The following is a 24,235-nucleotide window of genomic DNA, read 5'->3' as shown; positions in this document are numbered from 1 at the left end:
TGGGAAAAGTAAACATTTTAAATAATTTACTGAAATCAGTTGCAATATAATTTCATGTTTTCCACAAAACAGATTTTGTTCCTGACCTGGCTGGGAAGATTTACTTTGGGCTGATTCCAGGAAGGGGTGCATTCAAGTACTGTACTTCTGGAGTAGGAATCCCTTCCTCTTTCTTGCATTGCTTCTGTCATACTACTTACGGGAAAGGGCAGTCCAGTGAATATAGTTGCCAGAAATTGCTTTCGATGATTGTAGGACAGCACTCTATTCTCATGCAGCTTTTCAAAGCCCAGGACTCTGAAAATTCCTACTTGCAGGCTATACAGTATGTTTATCTTGCCTCCAGAAAAAGTTAATTGCCAGAATAAATGCCATATGCTCTTTACTGTTCCTGAAAAGTCTGGATTCCACAATACACAATGTTTTCTCAGTTGGTTCGTTGTGTTTTAAAAAGTCTCCGAATGCTTTTAAACTTGTCAACAGCACTGTCACTCAGAATACAATGGTGGTTTTTTCCTTTCTTTATTTCTCTTTTCTAGCTGTTGGCATAGGTCGCCTTGTAGCTATTTAGTGGTAGCTCTTAGAAGACTGAACAGCCAGTATAGATTTGGGGATGGTGGTACTGAGGAAATCAGAGAAGATTGTTTAAGGCACGCAAGGCAAAACCTTCATTCTCAAATATTCCAAATGCATATAATACACATATCTTTTTACAAGCATTTTGTACAATGCATATATATACACACACACTTGTTCACGGACTTGAATTTTGTTACTTTTAGCAAGTTAGAAATTATAGAAAGACTCAGACTTCCCCATATAACCACATGAAACCATATACTCTTCAAGAATCAAAGTTAACTTCACGGCAGTTATGAAACCTGGAGCAACAGGAGAAAGGGTGTTGTAATGACAATGTGTCTTGAATGGAGCAGCTGTTTCATAACCATTCAAGTAAACTCAATCTAAAAACAATTTGGAATAGTGAAAAACATCAGTATATTAACAATAAACCAATCCCCACACTAAAAAGTAGCAGAAGACCAAAACAGAGCATATATATTAAAAAATATTTCTCTACATCTTTGAAAATGACTGCAGAAAAAAACTGCAAGATCAGAATTCTGTATGAGCTACCTGGAGGAAGAGTAGACATTCCAACAGGGAACAGCAATTACACCATCAGGTTCTAATGCTTTGAAATTAAACAGTTGTTAATGATACTTGAAGATGTCTTTCTTATACCCAGTCTTAAATTAACCCAGCAGCTACAAACTGAATTAAGTCCAACTAGTTCCACATGAAAGATTGGAAAAAACATATCTAAGCTGGTTTTATTCCACAAGGATTGGAGTTGACACACCACCATCAATTAGTAAAATGGGCACCATGACAACAGTGCCACATGAATCTCAGGCAAAAAAGGTGGACAAGTAAGAGCTCTCAAACTATGAACCTGATCCTTTAGTTTTGGAAGAATATAACCCCAACCCCAAATGGAACCCTGCCTCCCTAGGCAGATCAACTAGTAATCCATCCTCCATATTGTCAAGATATGAGGGTCGATGTATTGGTTTTTCCCCTCTTCATTATTGATTCATAGCATTGATTTTACACTTCCACAACAAACCTGAATCAGCTATAAACAGAACTGAGTATTTTCTGCATTGTGATAAGGCTCACCTTCAAAGCCCTATTTAATGTAGATATTCAAACATGCCATGATTGTCCTTAATGTAAGTAAGGATTTGATTAATTCCACTCAGTCACAATATACATGATGTTGTTGGATCCCAGGGACATTAATAAGCAGTTTAAGTGTTCTCATCTCCCCACACAAGGGTTGAGATCAATCATAAAATCATATAGCTGGAAGGAGCCATTTAAGCAATCAAGTCCTCTAACCCTCTGCTCGCCACAGGAATCAAATTAAATCATGCCCAACAGTTGGCTAGCCAGCCCCTGCTTGAAAACATTCAGTGTGTTCCACTCTCAAACAGCTCTTGCCACTAAAACATGTTTCTAACATTCAGCCAGAATCAGCCATTGTATACAGTAGGTTTATATTATTCCGGTTTTTTGCAGAAGCACATTATGAACTAGATCATGGCCCTCTTCTGTGTGACATTCCTTTGGGTACTCAAGGCTAAACATACCTAATTCCCTTATGTTCTCCTAATAGGAAAAACGTCTAGTCTCCTGATCATTTTTGTTGCAGTTTTTTGCATCTGTTCCAGTTTGCGAACACTTCTTAAAGAGAGCAAATCCTCATCCCATTTTAGCACTGAAGATGTTACCTAGCCGGGTAATGAAACGTTTGCAAGAAAAGAACCAAGCTCAGAGAACCCCAAGGACTCCCCAGTTCAACCCTGAGCTACACAGATTTGCCTCCATTGCTACTTCTTAAAGAGTAGTGGCCAGAACTGGACACAATAGCTCAAGGTGGTATGCTGTACCAAAGCACAGTGATACAGGCTTCCTCTCATCATGACACTGACTATGAAGAATACTGTATGTTCACTGTTAGTATTGGGAAGGCATATCTTGTAAACATTACCCAGTTCCTCCTTCATCCAGTAAGGGTGTGAGGTGGTTTATCTGAATAGTCTTAGCCAGTAGCAACACCAATCATCCTGATATCAGGTCTTGTTAACATTTGGATGGGACACTATTAAAGAATAGCAAAGCTAGACTTCCTGGAAGAAAGCAAGGATGGGCCAATTTTAAATAGTCACCAAGAGAATTGCATGGATGTAGTCACATAGTCATAGACGTTGAGCTTCACTTGAGGTTGTTTTTACTTTACCCAAATAGCCCTTTAGCTTTTGCATTTATTGCTCCAATTTATGATTTGTATTTATTTCCTCTTCTTAACACCAGGTGGATTATCATGTTGATATACTGTTGTTAATTTTTAGTTTGGCCTGATTATAGGCTTGTTTGTCTTGCTGCTTTATAGTTGTTGTTTTTTTCAGTGAAAAGATAAATAAAATTATAGCTGGTAAACTAGTGAATGTTCATGATTAGCAAAAAAAAAAAAACCATTGGTTCTATTTTCATCAAGTTATCAAAATATCTTTACCAGTTAAACTAAAGGGAAACAATTTCTCTGATGAAAAGAAGTATTTAATTGACTTTGTAAAACTTTTTCAAAAATGAGAAGAGTTTATGAGACTGATCAAAGGCAGTATGTTTTTTTTTTTTAATCTAAATGTAGTTATCCTGGCAGTTATACTCACAAATGACAATTACTTTGACATTAATTTGATAACTCAATAGCCCAAAAGTGATATAGAATTTCCTAGTAGCTGGCAATGCATTATGCCACCCTGTCTACAGAGTAACTGTCATCTTTCAGTAGTGTAAATGCTATCAATAGACAGTCTTCTGAAAAAGTCATAATTTCTTCCAAATGATTGAAGCCCATGGATATTTCACTTTCCATTCTCTTTCTGCCCCCCATTCCTCTCCTTTCAATATACAGCACCACATAGCAGGATGGATGACAGGTTGTTTTAACACCAGTTTTGAGTAAGATTAAGTCATTTTCAGACAGATATCATTGGACACTAAGGGAGTGCTTTGGAAATTATTCTGAAGTACAAAGTAATGGGACCAATTATTTGTAGATATAGTACTGATGATTCTTTTGTGTCTTATTTTACATTTGTGAAACATCAAACAGATTTGCACTCATTGAAAAAAATTGCACCCACTGCAACTGGCTACAACTGATTTCTACTGGCCATCTAAGAAATCTAGAAAAGGTGATCCAAAGACCGTCCAGTCTAAGCCTGATTTATATCAGGTTGTAAGTTCTTGCTGGTCCAACTTTGTATGAAAAAAATGTATGACTACTTCCTGATTTATAGCCATAAGGGATATAATGATACTTCCATTTCTTATTAGAATGTGGACTGAGAGAAAATGTCTACTGGTATGATGGCTATCACAAAAGTGCTTTAACAATTTGGTTGCATCTCATTCTGTATATAACTCTAATCAGTGATCAATAAGCCAAAGAAACACTGTGAATTGGAACTTGATGTGATTTTACTGGGGCCATGATATAGTGATGGACACCCAGTATCTTATCCAGAAAATAGTTGATCATTTGTCTAAGCAGAGATCCCAGTTACTGAATTACAGTCAGGGGCTGACCTTGTGCTGGAATTATGGTGAAGACCTGAAAAATAGCAGGTAGAAAGTACCAGCAATAGCAGAACTGACATTTATTAACTGCAAAGATAATTTTTGTGTGGGTTGCAGCTCCCAAATTAGCCAATCTTTTTATTTCAGAAGACACTGCTATACAGCAGTCCCTGATGCTCAAACCACCAATCTAGGGCAGACTTAGGCTTTCATTGTAGGAAAGTTTCTTTTTCATCCACCTATCATTCTTAATTCTCATTCCATAGCAGCTTTTGCAAAAGAAAGATTAGTATTCTATGGAACCACACAAATTTTGTTTCCTGGATTTCTCTCAATCCTGTGTTTTGGATTACTTGTTGGATGGTTACCTTTTTTTTTCTTCCTTGGTTGCTTAACTTTATCCAGTTAAGAACATCAAGGAATATTTAAGCTTGTGGTGAAGTCAAACTAAAGTAATAAGCTAAATAAATCAAACTAATAAACCAAGAAGTTAAGCAAAATCCAATCACTTGGCAAAGGCTTGCCAAGAGTGTGCAGGTAGAAATATTAAACTAAATAATAACTAAAAATCAAATATAAAATCTATGAATGGAAAGAAAGGGAAAGAATTGGTTCTACCGCTGCAGTTGATTCACTTCTTGAAATTCCTTTGTCCCTTAATCAGGATGGTATCCAGGTGAGTGATTAATGTCAAGGCGTTGTCACAACAATTAAGATTAATGTTCAGAAGCAAGTTTCATGCTCCAGACTAGTAGAACTAGAATATACTGATGGGAATTGGAAAAAGCTTCTACACAAGTACAATTTCGTAAACATATTCCTGAATTCTAGATCCTCTGCCTTGACTTTTCCCATGACTTTTAGAGGGGAGGGAATTCTGTATTGGCGGTGTTATCAGTATGGAAAGCTCTTCTCCTCCACACCCTTACATTTGGCAAGACTAAAGCAGTTGTTTCTTGGGCCCTTGCCTAAGGAATCTGCCAGATTAAAATATGCATATGTATATATATTTATCCCAGTGAGGAGGAAAAGTGTGACTTTGACTTGGTGCCTAGATTCTGTGCCTCCAAAGCCCAGCTGGAGAACAGGAGTTTTAACAGACAACCGCGGCACAATTAGTTGGGAGTTCTGTAGCCGTCTGCAGCAGGCTGCTTGCTCCTGTCTCTCTATAGGTGGTCTCCCAGTTCATCAGTTCATAAATAAGTAATTTGAAATGTGTTCCTGGGGGAAATTTCCCTCCTTCTCTCCTGAACAGACTGTACTCATCAGTTTTCCTGTTCTCAAGGTACCTGGTGTTCTCATTTATAATGGCCAGAGGACCTGCGCTGTTCTAATTCCTGCTTCATTACATCTCCTAATGCTTGTTTTCATCAGCTTCACAACTCCACATTTTCTTTATATATTGATTAAAAAACATGCTTTGCATATATTATTTATTGGCACTTTCATGTTAGCTTTACTGCTGATTTTAAATGGAATATTTTTACATACCAAGTAAGGCTCTGAAGTTAGGTTCTGGTCTGAGGCTTAGTGATTTCAATTTAAGTGATGGGCATTGGTGCCTTCTGGAAGAAAAGAACAAACAAGCAAAATCATTGTCATTGGACCATATCCACCCATTTTTTGCACTCTCCGTCCTGAACTGAACATCCTTCCTATCATATTCCATTATTACACAATGCTGACCACAACTGGAAAAGAGGCAAACACTGTAGCTAGGGAATATGGGCTGTACATAAAAGTAGCATCCTCAGAATGGTAACGATGATGAAATGGTAGCAAGCAGTGAGCAGGGATGACTCTGGTCTGGCTTGTTTTCTGCTTCTCGGTTTCACTTTCTCACACATTCAAATTATGTGGGTATATATGTGTGTGTAGGTGATTTTTCAAGAGAGAGAAAAACAGATCTCCATTCCATATATGAAGAATTTTGCTAATTTTGGCCAACTCTTTTTTTAAAAAAAAATGATTTAAATTGAATTCTCACCCACCTACATTGGCCAGATTCCCAGCATAAAGAGAATCACAAGAGCCATATGTTAGGGATGCCTTTGCACAAATTTATCTACTGCACCATTTGTTCCCATACCTGGACTGGGAGACCTTTAGGGCAGTTGTTCATGCTTTGGTCACTTTGCATGTGGACTACTGCAATGTGTTCTATATGGGCAGCTTTTGAAGACCTCTCAGAAGCTGCAGCTCTTGCAGAGCACAGCAACATGGGCAGTTATGGCCATGTCAACATATGTCCATATAACACTGCTGCTTTGTGAGTAGGCATCTGAGTGCAATTCAAATATATATATCACATATATCACATATGAAGCTCCACATGGCATATGGCCTGGATATTTGAAGGATCATCTGTCTTCCATAGCTTCCACCTGTCCTATACAACTGGGAAGAGTCAGCATGCTTCAGGTCCCATTGATTAAGCAGTGTCACCTGATGAGATCCAGGAAGTATGTCTTCTCTGTTGCCAGGCCTGCTACCTGGAACAAGGTCCCTCCAGGGGTTTGAATGGCCCCTATTTAAATGAGCTCTTAAAACCTGGCTCCTCCCTAGGTCTTTGGCTAGAGAGGTTAGTGGGATATTTATTTTGGTGGTGTTCATGTCCTTTTCCATATGTCTGTTTTGTAGGGTTTTATCTAACCTATTTTTAATTGTCTTATACATCGCCCAAAGTTGCAGTGGAGGTGGGCAGCCTATACATTTAATAAATTTGATTTCCTCTACTGAACATGGGGGTTGGATTTTATGGCCTAAATGGCACCTTCCAACTTTAGGATTCTATAAGAACAACAAACAAAAGTGGCAACCCTGTGTCACACCACCCACATAATAAAGTAGACAGAGTTTGAAAGCAGAGCTCTAAGAGCTAAACAGTAGGGCTATACACATTTCAAAAACGATTTGGAAGAAATGAGAACCTTCCTCTTGGGGACACAGCTCCCTGCTACTTATCAACTCAATCTTTGCCTGAGTCTGAAAAAAAGTGTTGCTGCTTTAAGAGTCCCATTAGTGGAGGAGAATTAAAGCATCATCTTTTCTTCAGGCTTGCATGGAAGCCTTAAAGATATTGGTTTGCTTCAATAATAGCAGAAAGGTGTTGGGTTCGTGCAAGTTTCAAAGCACTTCTTTCCTACTAAGCATTCAAAGCTCCTTTTTAGACAGACCAATATTTCGCGTCCTTTGTGCCCTGTTCTTGAAGTTATCAGCAAATCTGCTTAGGTTTTTTGTTGGTTTGTTTTTTGTTTTAATGCAGCAAATAAAATACACCTATTCCTAATCTCCTCGTGAGAATTCTTATCGGTTTGATTTATGAGCTACTGGAAAGATATGACATGGTTAACTAAATCACCTGAATTGGTTTGTTGTTGCAACAGAAAGAAGCTGAGAATCCCTATACTAGTTAACACTTCTAAACAGTAAACAAGTTGTGCATTGCAAACATTCTATCTATGGAGAGACTCCTGGCAGGAGCAACCTACACAGTTACAAATGGAGCTGTGAAGTTATAAAATATGTATTGTAGACACATAGAGCACACAGCCCTCAAAGGGCATGACTATGTTTTCACTTGAAGATCTTCTGGGATAGGGGATTTGGACAGCAGTACAACAGTTTCCGTAACCTACATTATGGAAAAAATGATAGAGGTAGCATAACATCAAGTACCTGCAGGCTGCGCTTCAAGAAGCAACCATCTACTACAACACTCAGATCTCACAGTCATGGCGAATGTCAGCTAAAGAGCACAGACATTTAACCACTGCCTGGGAAAATTAAAGTGCATGCTAATCAATTATTTCCTCCTAGCAATTAGTGGATTTTGTTTTTAAGTTCTCTCTCGCACACTTCTTTCAGTATGTCCAGAATGCAACTATACTGAGGCTTTGGTCATCATAAATAAATCCACTGAGCAGTTTTGGTTTTTTACCAAATAACCATGTGACAAAATGTCATAGATTTTTAAGACTGCAAACTTAAAATGCATTTAAGTAGCCTCCTTCACTAGGAGTGGAGTTCAACTTGAGTGCATCTTTCCTTCTGACCTTATTTTACATGGTGGGATTTTGTTCTGCATAAATGTGCATAAGACTATGTTGCTACAGAGACGACTCTCAGAAAGATTAGGAAAAAGTACAGGTCCACCTCTGCCAGCAGAGACAAGTTTTGCATGTGGCAAATGAGAAATGTCTGCATCGCTTGCCTTGATTATGTCCACAGATGAGGCTGTGGGCAAACATCTACACCAGGTAGTACCTTCATTGGTGATGGGTAGCAGAAGGTTCCCAAGGCAGGCCAGAGGCTGACTATATCTGCTAGATCCAAAATTCCTTTGCCCAGCTGTGAAGCTCTTACATTATCAAGCAACATCCCTTCAGCTCCACCATTGGTCAGTCACAGTCATTTTAAAGGCACCTTCTTCCTGTGACAATAAAGTACCCAACTGGCCACATTTATTTATTTATTTATTCTTTCTGGAAAGGTGTGCTGATAAATTAAACATATAAAATACAAAAACACTACCAAGAATTATAAAAACTATATTGCAAAACTAAGATAAGCCAGCAAGTTTTAAAACCAGGGTAAAATTACAAGAGTGGGAAAAAACATGCAGCATATAATAAAACCAAAGTAAGTAATATCACAACATTGAAAGAGTCCTACGCTGTCTAGGAATGTGTCCGAATCTGTAAGGTTCTTCCTTTGAAAGCCCAGAGAGGCAGAATCTGCCCTTTGACATCTAAGTTCAGATGCCCCTCCAAGTCTTTCATAAGCCTTTGTGGCCTGTGCCTTTACTTTCACACAGCTTTGATACTAGTAGGGAACAAAAAGGCAGGCACTGAAGAAAGTCTGAGGTCTGTAAGATCCAAAATGCTCCTCGTCTACAGACATGATCCAGCATAGTACCTTAGCCTGGATGTTTGATAGACATAATCCTCCTGTTGTTTTCAATGAGAGTAACAGTTTAAAAAAATCCCTTTTCCAGAAAGAGGGAAGTTGGAAAGAAGGGAGGACAAATGTCCCTTGTCTACCTTTTCCACCCTGTTGAGATAAGTCCATCTGGGCTTCAGGGTTTTCAGCACTTCTGACATTGATGGTTTCTTTGCTATAAATGGGGCTACAACAGTGCAAATACTTGCTTATTGCCCTGTGATATGTATGAATCTGAATTTATCTTCAATCATGTCTGACAGGGGGTGAGAAATGCTCCTAATGTGTTTGATAATTGAATTCACCTCCATAACTACTCTGTAAACAAGAGGTGCCTGTCTCCAAATGTTTCTCCCCTCCTGGTACATTCAGGCAGAACAGGTATGTTCCAGGTCCCTTCAATTAAACATTGCCAACTTGTGGGACTGAGTCACCATGAGTGAGTTGGGCGGCTGTATAAATTGCTTAAATAAATAAACAAACAAACAAGCAAGTTTGTCTTCCATGTTGAGGCCCACCCCTCTGTTCCCAGGCCTGGGGTTAATTGTGGTGGTTAGGTATTGATGGGGCCAATATTGTCATATTGTGCTGTTTATTGTTCTATCTGTTTTAGTCTGGGCTGCCTATTTATGTGGGTTTTAATTGTTTTAATTTTTGTGGGGGAGGGGGGATTTTGTAAGCTATTCTGGAGTGGGTGATCATAACAAATCTAATAAATTAAATTAACAAAACAATGCACTCTAAAAATTAAATTTCCTTTACAAAGGAGTACAAAGTCAGCGTTCTGTTCCAAAATCTAAAAGAAATTAAATCTTTTAAAGGTGAGATAAGCAGGTGCTATTTCAGTCCGATATAAGCATAGCTCTCTGAAGTTGGAGGAACTGACTGCACTTTTCACTAGGAGGAAGAAGACAACTTATTTTCCAATTTCTGTTATTCTCAGCCAAGAATGGCTCAACCTGCACACAGCACCCACGTTGGTCCTGCCAGTAAGTGTGGGAGCGGATCGTACCATTTGCGGCTAACGACCCTTCTGGACAACTTGACTCTGAACAAACTTGGAATTGGCTCAGCTTTGCTTTCCACACCGAGACTCCAGCACAGCCATAATGCCCTTTGCTTCCTCCCAGATATGCACTTCCTTTTCCCTCATTCATTATTATGCATCTGCTTCCTCATCTCGAAGCCTGCTGTTCCCCCACCCTCCAGCACATTACAGGCAAAACCGGAGAATGGCTGATGGAAGAAGAACTGAGGGAGGGGTTACTTTGCCCCAGGACTGCTTATCTAAAGTCCTCCTCGAAGGAGGAAATGAGTTGATTTGCATTTTCCTACTGAAGCATGCAGAGTGGCTGCGGAAAGTTTCTTGTTACATTATGCCATATGATCTTCCTGGGTTTGCCCCCGGGCCTGCTCACAGGCTCTCAAGGGCTCAGAAAACACCTGTATAGCTCACATTAAAATATATGCTTCAGACAAATCTTTTCAGAGCCTTTCAAAGGACATAAGACTAATATTTTTTCCTTGTTTGCATGTATTTTCATTTCTTTTCTCCCCCCTGCCCACGGCAGATATGAAGCGTTGGAGTCGCGCCTGTGGAAGCTCAGGCTGCAGATGGAGCCAAGTTACCATCACTTTCTCCTGAAGAAAACCATTTGAAAACAGGCTGCTCAGAGGGAGAGGCTATCGGGAGGAGTCCCTCTGTTCCTTTTCTCAAAGCTTCAGTCCTGCATGTTTCGGAGGCGTTTCATGTTTGAAATACTATTTGGAAATGATTGCTCCATTTTTTGAAAAGCCTTTTTAAGTGGCTTTAACAAAAATCCTTTAAAACCTGAAGCAAATACCATCTGGCAGGCATCCAGCCTTTTGTGGCATTTCTAAACTTTTTCTACGAAAGTTTAGGAAACAAAAGGCATCGAAAGTTTCTCAAGCTTATAGTACAGTCTCTTCGCCTGTGGGTCTTGGGATGGAGTAGGAATACAGGAATCGGGGGAAATACAGCTCATATTAATGTCACATTTTACTCCATTCTAGAAAATAGTTTTGTGAATTTAAAAGAGAGAGAGAGAGAGAGAAATGATAACATCTGAATTTCTTGTCATTCACTTTTCCTCATTTGGGGGGGCGGGGTTACAGTCTTTTATTTATTTATTTATTTATTTATTTATTTATTTATTATTTTATGGATACACAATTCACACAACAATCTTTAAACTGAAAAAAAACCTTTTAAAAATGAAAAAGAGAGAACCCCAAACAAACCAAAACTACAAACTAAAAAGAAAAGGAGGAAGAAAAAAACCTACCTTATTTTTACATGGAGCGTACCTTCTGATTTTTGTTTACGCTGATGTAAGCAAAGGAAGAGCAATCTTGACTGACTGTTATTTATCTATTTATTTATATATTGGATTTGTTAAGGCCACCCAGTTCCAAGAGAGACATACAATAAATCCCATACATAGAATTCAAAAAAGAAATTAAAAACCACATAATTGCTTGGACCGAAACAATACTCCCCCACATGCAAAAACTCAACAGGAGCTCCACAACCACCCTAAGCATGGGCCTGGAACAAAGCCAGGTCTTAAAGAGATTTCTGGAAACCAGGGAGAGTAGGAGCCGTGTGTGTCTCTGCGGGAGATGCTGTTCCAGAGGGCAGGGGCTGCGACAGAGAAGACGTGCTTCCTCAGTCCCATAAGAATGACAACTTTTGATTGATGGGACTTGCACCAGATGGGCAGAAACAAAGGGAGACAGACGGTCCCTCAACTAACCAGGCCCTATGCTATGGAGGGCTTTATAGGTGATGACCAGCACTTTGAATTACACTTGAAAGCCAACTGGCAAGCAGTGCAGCTCACATGGCAGTGATGACACATGGCCATAACGAGAAGCACTCATTGCTGCTCGCACTGCTGCATTTTGAACTAGCTGTAGCTTCCAGATGGTCTTCAAGGGCAGCCCCACATGCAGTGCATTACAGTAGTACAATTGTGAGGCAACTAGGGTGTAAGTGACCAACTGAAGGGCCTCCTGGTCAAGGAAAGAGTATAATTGGCACACAAGGTGGACCTGTGCAAAGGGACTCCTGGCCACAGCTGCCGCCTGCTCTATGAGCAGTAGCTGGAAATCCAGGAGGACCCACAAGTTGCACCTCAGCTTCGAGTAGGGAATTGAGTCCACCATATGTGAATGAGAGAGATTTGTGCTTTCTTCCCCAAAGTCAGCACACACACACACACACACACACACACAAAGACCAAGTACATAATCTTAGTACAGTGGTACCTCGGGTCACGAACGCTTCTGTTCACAACCAATTCGGGTCACGAACAGCACCTTTTGCAAAATTTTGCTTCCGTTCACAAACTCCACATCAGGTGACGAACAGGATCCGCGGCCATTTTCCCTGCTGACACACGTGGTCATGGCTTCCTGTAGGGAGGGGGACTCTCCCTCCAAACAATAACCGCCTCCCCACCCGCCTTCCTGTCCTCCACACCTCAAGCAAGGTTAGTGTTCTCTCTCTTCATACTGTACTGTACTGTACTTTGTGTCATATTTTTGTGGTTTAAAAATATATATATATATATGGTTCAGAACGGATTAACCGTATTTACATTGAACCTTATGGGAAAATTTGAATCGGGTCGCGACCAATTCGGGTCACGACCAGAGTCGCGGAACGAATTAAGTTCATGACCCGAGGTACCACTGTACTTTGTTTCAGTAAGTTCCCACTGCGATTAATAGTGGATTTCCTTTACATTCCTAGTACTTACTTAGAGCACCATACCCTTATAAATTTTGCTTTTAGGTTGATTGACAAGTAAAAACACACAAGTAAAAACACACCAGACTAATTAACAGCTTCCTTATTTATAATAACACAACGTTCCTCTTACACAGGCAGATAGGACAAATACAAAACACATTAAACCAATATTAAAAGCAAAATCTTAAAAATACCTCAGTATTACCTTTTCTTTCAAGCTTTCTCCTACAAAGAGGGAAACCCCTATTATGGAAGATCCGTGTTGCTGTTGGACAGGTTTGGATCTTGGATGCTCCTGTACATAGTCAAAGGTATCACTACCTACCAGGACACATGGGACTTACTACACCTCCTAATCCAATTGAATGAAGTTGTCTAATTGAAAATAATGTTATCATGCTTTTACCCTGACAATGGTCTTATGCCCTATGCTCATTTAAAGCTGCTCAAATTTATTTATTAGATTTATGTCTTTCCTTTCATGCAGGAGCTCATGATAGCTTCCATAATGTTCCCTCTTCTGGCTTCTCCCCACAACAGCAACCCTGTGAGGTAGATTGAGCTGAGAAAGAATAACTGGCCCAAAGTCACACAGTGAATTTCTGCAGCTGAGAGTGGTTTCAAACCTGGGTTTCTCTATTCCTAGCCCAATACCATAACCACTACACTACACTGGCCCTCTGTCTGAACACTTGCCCAAATCTGCACTTACAATCAAGAGAGGGGACAAAGCTGCATATGACGCAACACCAAAATCCAACCCAGTAAGTCCAACAAAAAACCAGACAGCTAGTTGGCAAGGACCCCACCAAACAACTAGGAATCTGTGTGCCAGTACTCAACAACCTAGAGCTGAGTTATGAGAGCCTTGCTCAAGGCTCAGCGACATGCAGTAAGAAAGGCCCTTGCAGACCTCCTATCTGACTTGTGAATAGCCCATTACTCATGAGGAATTCTGTTTCTCACAGGTAACCACTCCCTCTCCGGCCATCAGCTGAGTTTGTAGCTTCTGTTACCTGTGCCCAAGAAAGCTGGGCAGCACTCAGGCTGGCATTCCATAGCAGGATCCAAGGAGTTCTCCCCTCAGGGACCTAGAGCAGTGTTTCTCAACCTTGGCAACTTTAAGATGTGTGACAACTCCCAGAATTCCCCAGCCAAGGTTGAGAAGCACTGACCTAGAGCCAGATATAAATGATAATTCTAGCTTAAAAAAAAAAAAAGACAGGAGAAGCCACTTTTCTTCTCTCTTCCCTCCTTGTCAAACATATAGTGTAAGTATAAAAGCTAATTATAAAACTATATTTAACCTTTGGGGCTGAGACAGGAAGTTACAAAAATGCTCCAACTCCCAGTGCAGCAATAGAAGAATGTGATTAAATAAAGCAACAGAAGCATTGGTGGAAGTTTTCAATATTTTTAAGTATTCAAAATGTTTATTTTTCTCTCTTCTTTGAAAATCTTTGATTAATATGCTATGCATATTACAATTATGTATGGTCCTCACTGTGATTAGGCAATGACAGTTTTAATTCAAAATTTATTTTTTCTCTTAGTTATTGGCTCTGAAACATTCAATGGTAACATAGACATTCTCGTCCAGTCTTATGGTGTCTGAATCAGAAGGGATGTTATGTATTTGATTATCCCACCAGGCAAAATCAGGACTTTTTTCACAAGTATTACACAAAACCCAGTCTGCCATTGAGGGTACATCTAGAAGGAAGCTGCTGCCAAGCCTCGCTGTCATATCCATCTACTTATAATCTTTCACATATATTTGTTGCATACCTCATTTAAATACCAGCTAGGAAGGATACTAAGTTAATTTCATTTATTATTTATTTATCAAATTTATATGGCCAGCCATTTTAATCAAATAACTCTGGACAGCCAACAAAGCATTAAATAAAAGCCTACATTAAAAAAACAGTAAAAAAAAACAGGAATAAAAGAAGCCAGGTTAAAAAATAAATAAATAACACCTCACCAAGATTATCAAACAACACAAAACAAAATACACAGACCGGGCTCTAATCCTGAGGCGAGATAATAAGATATAATTTTATCTCTAGTATGTGGGATTTTTGCAAGCCAAGCTTACATTATTTGTTTGTTTATTGGGGGTATTTTTTAATGGCTTCTCATCTCCAAATTAATTCTCCAAGTAGGGTAACTTTTGAGATGAACCACGGCAGAGGTAGTCTTTCTGTCTCAATGAACAGCAGTACATCATCCCTTTTTACACCTTACTGGGCCTGGCAGTTTCTCAGCTTTCCACAGCAAATGCAGCAGCAGCAACTTTTCACCTTCTGTCATAGTCCTTTCTTAAATAAAACTCAATGAGACTTGGCAAAAGCACAAACATCACACAAATGGTGCAATGAAACTGTAATCAATGTTGGGATCTGTCATTGATCAGTTCAAGGGGGGGGGATGACCTTCACATTATATATGAGGGCTCTCAAATCTTTCTCATATGGAGATCAATTTTAAAAGTAGCCTCTAGCCCCAAAATGCCCTTAGCTGGACAAAGTCCAATATTTATATAATTATATTAAAGTCCTTAATACCCACCAGGGTCTAAATCCATTTCTCATTTGGGCCCCAATTGGTTTAATTTTGAGGGGTTTATATCTTCCAGATATTGTCTGATGAAATATTGACAGGTTAGTGAGGGGAATTATTTATTTTACAAAAGATACAAGAAAGCCAACGTTGGCGTGACAGGTTCTCTGTGATAAAACAGTCTGCTGGTCCAAGCACATGACGGGCAGAAAAAGCTGCTTCGCGAGGTGGAATCTCAACAAGCTTTGGAAAGTTCAAAAGTTACTCCTGCTGAAGAAAGCACCAGTGGACAGAGGAAGGGAACTAGGCTAATACAGCTCCTGCAGACTCCGTTCTGTCATGCGTCTAACATTGGTATGCCAGAGCAAATCATCTGGGATCTTAAGCAACTTTACCATTGAAATGGGGTTATCCCTTCCTATGCACAGAAATATTCGGGAGGGTAAAAAAGTTCCAGTTCATTTCATAGGAATTTAATGCAACATGAATGGATGTTAAATAAAGTGGAAAGTTAGAGGTTTGCCAAAGCCTTCATTTAAATAGAGCAAGCTAGCTCGGCAAGATTGACTGGTGTGCAAGCAAACATCAGCAGGTTCTTTTCTAAAAAAAAAAAAATCGAAATCAGTGAACTTGTTTTTGTGTTCAAAGAATAAAAAGCAGCATGATGATGCAAAATAGGTAAGGTGAAACAGATTTTATTGGACTGCTTTGTTCATGGGGAGCCATCAACTTCCACAGATTTTTTTTTTTCCAGGCAGAATGGAAAAAGTTACTCTCAACACTAACAATATATTTCATTAAAATTAAAGGCCATTTATTTACTTGTTGGATTATTATTTTATATCTGAGTAGTTTTGGAGAATACTGTGATCCATAATAGCAGAAGGGACAGATCTTGAAACACGCACCATTTCCCACAAGGAGACGCGTATAAAGGACCATGTAGTGCAAAAGAAAATAGAGCAGATATGAGTGATTGGAATTAAACTTCATTGTATTGTTTTCCATAAACCACCAAGAGTTATTCAACTGTGGTTGGTATAAATCCAAATACATAAGTGCAAAAGGATAGGATGGGATGGGAGGCAAAAGATCTTCCAATTTGCTCTCCCATTTCTGGGTGGCAAATTGTGGATAGCTGGTTCTGTTGCATTTCAGGGAGAGCAGTTCACGCTTTGTCATCCTTGCATGAGAAGAAGAGAGGGAGTCTCACAGAAACTGGGTTGGGGGCTATTCTTTCCAACCCAACAGATTATAAAGGGACTGTCTGTCTGCTGTCTGTCAGTCTGCTGTCTGTAGAATAACTTTCTAAAAATGGAACAGAACGAGACCAAATTTGGTGTGTGGGAAGAAGCTGATGAAAGAAAGACCAGGTTTGAAAACAGACTATATCTGCAGAGAGAGAAAAAAAAACCCTTAATAATCTGCCACTTGCAGGAGAGACAGTTGGGCTCACAAGACCGCTGACTGCGCCATTCTTGAGCCTCCCTCCCTCCTTCCTCAGTCCTCCTTCTGCTTGTTCCATCTTACAAATTAGAGGAAACGGTAATAGTTTAAGAGTACCTTGAGAGTAGGAAGTATCCTTTGCTGGGTTAAACCAGCTACTGTGCAAGGAATGGCTCAGCACTGCAATTATTAGAAAATACAGCAATGGAAAGATGTAAGAGAAAAATCGCAGCATTGGGATCGCAATTTTGAATAAGTGAATATGTTGAAGGGGGTGTGTTTTTAAAGCAGATGGATTCCAGACAGTGTCCTGAGAAATTTATGAGACCTAGGTTTCAAATACCAGATCCTTCCAAGAGTACAGAAAATGCTTTACCTTCTAATACGAGCAATCAAAATTTAGCATCACTTGGGTCCCTAAGTCCAAAAATAATGATTTAAGAGAAGAAACTATGTTCAGCAGTACTTCATATAATATAGGTTTAGGAGCTGAGAGTTGTTGTTTTTTTTCCCCCGTGCCTGATTTATGGATTGACACAGTGAGACCCTCTCTATGAAGAGAGGAAAGGGCTGGACTTGCATCAGAGCGTAACATTCCTGGCCCTTCCTTTGACCACCTCCGCCCACACGCTGAGAACAGCCTGCTTGGACTTTCAAAATTTGTCTGGAGACACTTCAGTTTATACCATGGGAAGAAGGAGAGAAAGAGGGAGAGAGAGAGTACTGTTGCTCCTTTGCCTATATTTTCAGCTTAGTTTAAATCATCAGATTGTATCATGCAAAGCTGTTTTAGGATGGTATTTCTTCCATTAAAAAAATAATGTCCCCTTCATATGAAGTTTTGCCCCTTCCTCCACTCTGTTATGAGATTAATTTTATCCCCTTTCTTCATTTTCCTAATCTCTAAATTATATCCTAAATGTAAGCAGATTACTGTTACCAATGGAAAAACGTACCCCCCCCTTCCCTTTCCAGTTTGAATGTTCTTTGCATTATCTTGACTACAGTACTTTAATCTCCCCTCCCTCCACCCAGTCTTTCAAGGAAACAGAGAATGTATTAACAGCGTTCAGTGTGTTGGCTGGAAAAGAAAAGATTTTTTAAGAAAACGGTTTGGTCTACAGCTCTCTGCTCAGCAATCAAGGTTGTTCTCTTTCTTTTTCATCGTTCCCATCTCCACTGACTTTCAAAAGTGGAAAGACACAGAATCATGCCAGGTGGTAGATTCAAACCCAGAGAAATTATCTACATTTCTTCATAATCTTTTATTTCCTGTAGGGGAGCGGCCTAAGTATAATCAATCAGAAAGACTAACAGTGATTCAGAACGTAATGGCTGGCTAGCATCACAGCAGGATACTATTTTATTGGTACTTAACTGGAATTTTCTGACAGTAAATTGTTTTAATTGCTCACTGTCCTGGAAACTCTGGTTATGGGACAACTAATAAATACTGTAAATAAACTTGTGGTATGATCGTTCTGAAAGCAGCAAAAACTCCCAAACCAAATTTTCACTGAAGGGCTACTTCAGAAGGTCCACTTTTCCAAAATCAGATGTATTTATTCTTTTTAATTCAACGTGTATATAGGGCTTTAAGATACTGAGATACTGTATTCAAAATGGTTTAGGGAATCCTGAAACTGCACAGAGGTTTAGAGAAACGGTCCTTTTTTCACCCTTCTAAAGAGTGCTTGAATGTGGCTTCAGCCCCCATTAGAGATTCTGAGTTAGTTATTCGAGAAGGAGAAATGTAAATAAATAAGTAAATAAGTGAGCGCTAGTAAAGCTTGGAACACAAACACGTGCCATCGAAACAGCCCCTCAAAGTGTTTCTTCAAGTGTTACTCAGAAAGAAATGCAGTGATCTGAAAATTATGTGCACATTGCTGTATCCTGCTCTTCTAGAGCTAATACAGAGATCCATACCTGTAGAAGCTCACACATCAGGTTTTTAAAAGTGGGGATGGGACCACAAGTCCCTATACCAGGCTGTAAAAAGCATGCAAGAATTAGGATCTAAGAGTGTGCAAAACAGCTGGCTTTTCCCATTGACCAAAGACTCTCTTTTTATTTGAGACAGCTGGACAGGCAAACAAATTAGCTATTACAAAGGACTGGCGTATAGGAATATGACATTGCATATGACACATACCATAAGTCATAATGACACATACCATAAGTCATTAATTTAATGTTTTCACTTAATATATATAAGTGCCAATATATGCCAATCAGGAAAGGTCTGGTCATTTTTCATATGGAGGGGAAAGCCATTGTTTATGGAAAGGGTCAAGCAAATGTGACACAGGAGATACGTGATCAGGATCCCCCATGGATTCTTATATTTAATTCAGCGCAGCTGGGGCCTAAATCTGACTGAAGTTGCAGCATGCTTTTACATTTCCCCAGCTGAAATATCCTCCCCTCTTGCTTTGTGACAGTCAATGGAAAGAACATCCAGTTGCCACATGAATACCAGTTGGGCTAAAATTAGGGTGCTACCATCACTTCACTCATGTTCACAAGGGAGGAAAGTCATCTTAGGACTCAGAAGGAGGAAACAGAGAAAAGCAAACCCCTTTTGAGCTGAAGGCATCCTTTTGAGAGGCAAAGCTCTACTCCCTGAGGATGGGCAACTTATGGTTTGGGGAGCTGGACAATGAGCTGATTAACTGGTAGATAGAAACTCGTGTTGAGTCAGACTATTGGCTTGTAGGACTTTGGTTAGTCTAAACTGGTAGCATTTCTTGAAGGTTTCTGATATTCCTCAGTAGGCTGTATCTTGGCTGCAAAAAATCCAGATGGCAGCAAAGAGTTTTTGTGCCCCTCTGCTTCCCTCAAATGGTCACTGGGTTTTTTGCAACCCAGATATGGCAGAATTAGCCTTTCCCAGCTTTGTCTGGGCATGCCAGGGACTGAGCACTGGAGTTTCTATAAGAAAAGCATAAGCCCTGCCACTGCACTATAGTCTGTCAGATGGAAGGGGAATAATTGGCCTTGAGAGTTGGAGAGAAAGGGATGTCCCTCAGTTTATTCTACCTATATTATTCTGCACATGAAGCTTGACCTAACAAACCTGAGGCACAGCCTCTCTTCTCGTGAGCCTGCTTTGACTCCAAAGTCTGCAGGAGAGGCTCATCTGGAGCTCTCCTGTCTCTTAGAGAAGGAAAGCGCTTTGCCTGTGGTTCTCCCCACCAATGGAATGCATTTGGCCCCTCCTGTCTCCAGCCTTAGGAAATTTGCAGACAATCTCTTTCATCAGATCTTCAACGGTCAATGATTTCATGTTTTCATCTATTTGCTTTTTTGCTCTTTTGTACTTTGCATTTTCCTGCATCTCTAAGCCACCTTGAGTGTTCTTTTGGAACAGAAAGACAGCATGTAAAACAACTAAATAAGCTCCCCACCAACTTATCGTAGTTGCTCTTAACATTATTAAAATGCACATACATAAACACAACATGCTCCTACATCTTGTCTAGATACAATATATACTCTGTGTGCATGAGTGTGTGTATACATGATAGATAGATGGTGGATAAGAATTCTATGGCCAAGTACAACATCATGGGTGCAATGATTGTCAACTATTCATACTGTCCCCTTTAGGCTTTGGCATACATCAAATGTAAATTTAATCTAGATGATACTGTGGAGGACAGATTAGTAACAACTATTTGTATTTATATTCTGTTTTATTAATCTATAATAGTTTTTTCAGCTATATTACCACCTTTGTCATTGACCTAACACAACTTTCTGTCTTTCCAATGGGGAAAAGATGTCATGGATTAGGGATCACATTCTTGAACTATTTCTCCATATCAGATCTTTGCTTCCTTTTAATTACCCCCTCTGCATTTTCCTCATGTTATGCGGGTGGCAAGAGAAAGATTTGGGCAACAACCTTAGACTACGCACAGCTATGGGATATAATAAAACTCCTTCTTCAGCTTTAGCAGAGGAAATTCCAGGCACAAACTGAAGCCCCAGCTGGGAAGCGCCTCCATGCAATGATATAAACCCGTTTCTCATAGCTCCTCCTCTGTTCCATCTCCAATGTTGGTGAATGCTAAAAAAGGAGATGAACGGGGCAGATCTGGGAAACTCCTAAACTCCAGTTACTAAACATGATGCAAGAACTGGGAGAAAGTGTCACCGTTGTAGCTGACTAATTTTATCATGAGCAAAATTCAAAGAGCATACTCTCTCTCAGCCACAGAAATCAAAATACCATCCCATCACATTTCACCCTGTGACATAAGGCCACCAGAGCATAGGAAGTGGTGGTTTGGCTACCACAGTTTCTCCCTCTCACAGTTCTCCCTGAGATTAATATTTGTTTAGAGAGAGACAAATGTACAAAATGTACATTTCCCTCATGGGCTTTTCATTGATTTTCTTGCAGAAAATTACTGGTGGATACCAAACATGTGAGTTTGCTGGATTATGCTTTTTGCTATTTAAAAATAAATGAATAACAGCACTGGGGATGATTTTCTGTCCCTTCCCAAGCTCTTCTGTGTTCTCGTCTTAGCCTTCTCCCTTACTTATAATGCTCCCCCCGCCGCCCATCATTCTGGATTTATAGCTCCAGATGCTCTAGCCAATGGTCTAGCCATTGCTCAGCACCTCCATCCTGGATGCTTCCTTTACCTAGTTTTTTCGTCAGGCAAAAAGTGACAAGTTCTTCATCTTCGTTCCTCCCTATTGTGGTATCTAACCATGCTCCACCTAAACTCTATTATAGGTCCATTTCTTTGATTTTATTTTATTTTATCATGGCTCTCACATGTTGCACCTCATCTCATGGCCCAAGTAATGAGTGGTTCCACATGGCTGCTTTCAAGATAGGTGAAGTGATGGTGTAACAGAGGCTATTTTTAAAACTTTCTGCCTTTTCTATATAAAACTGACCACTCTCACCAACTGCTTGCTATCCATTTCATGAAAAAGAGCACAGCTCCAATGCTCAAGCTGAGTCTTGTACCTTGGATAGCCTTCCAGTAGTTTCAAGAGTCAGGGAACATCCTCCTTCAGGCCCCTGTGTGCTTTTTCTGTCTTTGTGGTTTACCAAGTTCATATGTTGGCAGCCATCTTTCAATCCTACGCAGAACCTACTGGGATCTCGGTGAGACATTGCTCGCCTGAATCAGTGTTTCCTTTTGGATCTGCCATTCACAATCCCAGTTGGCAATGTAGATGGGTGCACTTTTTAAAACAGCTATTATCTGCACCTCGCAATTTCAGCCATAAAGGATTCAGGAGATCACTTTTATGGCCTAACTTCAGGAGCTAACTTTTATGGTCCTCAAAGATGATGGATGCTTTATTTCTAGGTAGCAGATCATGGTGGAAAAAGATTATCAAGGTGTTCACCTGCAGTCATAAAGCTGAAGCAAATTACAGTAATGATGAAAGGCTGAATTGCAAATGCTGGAAGAAGCTGCCCGTGACAGTTGCTATTATGTCAGTAAGCCTGACATCTTCCCAATGTGCAACAACAATTCCCATTATCCCTAAGCCACTCTGCCCTGCTGAGTGAGGCTGAAGGTACTTAGGGTTGAGTGAATTTGGAGGGCTAGGATCAGAGGTAAAGTAAATTCCAGGAATAAGGAAAAATTTTAGCTAGCTGATGAGTTACAAATGAATTTTCAATATGTTTGGTTAAAAGAAAACTAAACAAAAATATGACTGAGGCAGCAGAAAGTTTGTAACTCAGTATAAGATGCCAAAACCAAAAAAATAAAAAAATAAAAAGATTTGGCCTGAATTTGTACGCATGAAAGAAAACCAACAAATAACACTTCAGCCAATAAACAATATAGTATAATGCATATGGAACATAATGTATATAATACACATGCTATGAATTATATTTATTAAGTTAAATAAGATACCAGAGTTACGTTGCAAATTGTTAAAAAAAAATAGAAAAATCAGAATGCTGCACTGAAGCTTGATTATGTTAATGCCTATAGATATAAGTGAATATAAATACAGGATTCATTGGTTTTAATAAATGTTGAAGATTTAGGCAAGGGTGGAACAAGTTTACCCTTTCAATTTCGAGCTTTTGACAAGAGGGAGAAACTTCTTTTTCCATAATGTCAGAAAAGCTGCTTTGCAACACATAAGACCATGAATTAAGCATCTCTCTTCCAGGCATGAAAACAGATGTATCTTCTACCATGGGCAGATTTGGAAGTATTCATACAAGCCTTGGAAAAAGATGTAGCTGCTTTAACAATTGGAAAAGGGGTGTTACACAACTAATATTGCTTACGCTGGTCGCTTGACCTGCCAAGTTGGAACTGAAGCTCATGGAGCACATTTCCATACAGCCATCAGACCCATAAAGCTTAACTGGAAACAATTTCTTGCATCTGCCATTCAAGCCAACGGAGGAGTTCAAAAAGAAGGGTAGACAACAGCAGCCAATAATTGAGGGATACTCTTCTCCTAGAAGTAAATCCAATTCTGAATGTAAATATTCCCAGGGAAATGGTACATCTTTCATCTTTGAGCCTGGATTCAGTAGAGTGGGTAAAATATGCATAGGTTTGTTTTAATGTAAGGTGTTGCTGTAGCCATCAGGTGGGACATTTTTACATCCAAAGTGGTATAAGCAGAAGACTCAAGCATGTGCATATATCAGTGCTGATGCAAGGAAACAGATTTGGAAACGTATTGTCGAAGGCTTTCACGGCCGGCATACGATGGCTGGTGTGGGTGTTCCAAAGCAGATTTGGAAACATTTAACTTTTTGCACAACTTTCACCTCTTTAGTTAGCACTTAAGGATTTTTTAATGTTTCACTATACACCTTGTGTTGTTTGTAAGCAGGCTAGAAAAGGAACTCAAATGCATGGCCACAAATCCAGTAATTTTAATTAGGTAATATAGCAACTTCCTATATGTGTGTATTATGCATAGACATATGATAGGGCAGTGTTGTTGAAAATGTGTGTTTAACACAAGATATGAATATTTGTATTATTGATACCTATTTCTATCTTTATATATACCCGCATCTCTATCTATATCGTGTGTATTGATTTGCCAATCAGGGTTGATCTAAACTCTGTTTTCATTTTACTGGTGGACAAAGCTTTACTGTACAAGATAGTTTGCAAGCTAACTTTTGTTGGAAAGCAGCGCCATCTAGCAGAAAAAAATGATGAATGCTCACTCGCTAAGCAACAAAAAGTGAAACCTCTCTGTTTCAGAACATTTTCTGAGAAGATTTGAACCATCAGGTTTATAGCTTACAAAATAGTTGACTTTCCTTGGACTGTAAATGGTGACATTCTAAATTTAGAAACTGCCCAAATAATTCTGAAGGTTTGG

Source organism: Python bivittatus, unplaced genomic scaffold, assembly GCF_059951505.1.
Source record: "Python bivittatus isolate LINGU-HERP-01145 unplaced genomic scaffold, Pbiv_v1 ctg000080_np1212, whole genome shotgun sequence".
Classification (NCBI taxonomy): domain Eukaryota; kingdom Metazoa; phylum Chordata; class Lepidosauria; order Squamata; family Pythonidae; genus Python; species Python bivittatus.
Note: the sequence above shows the minus strand (reverse complement) of the source record.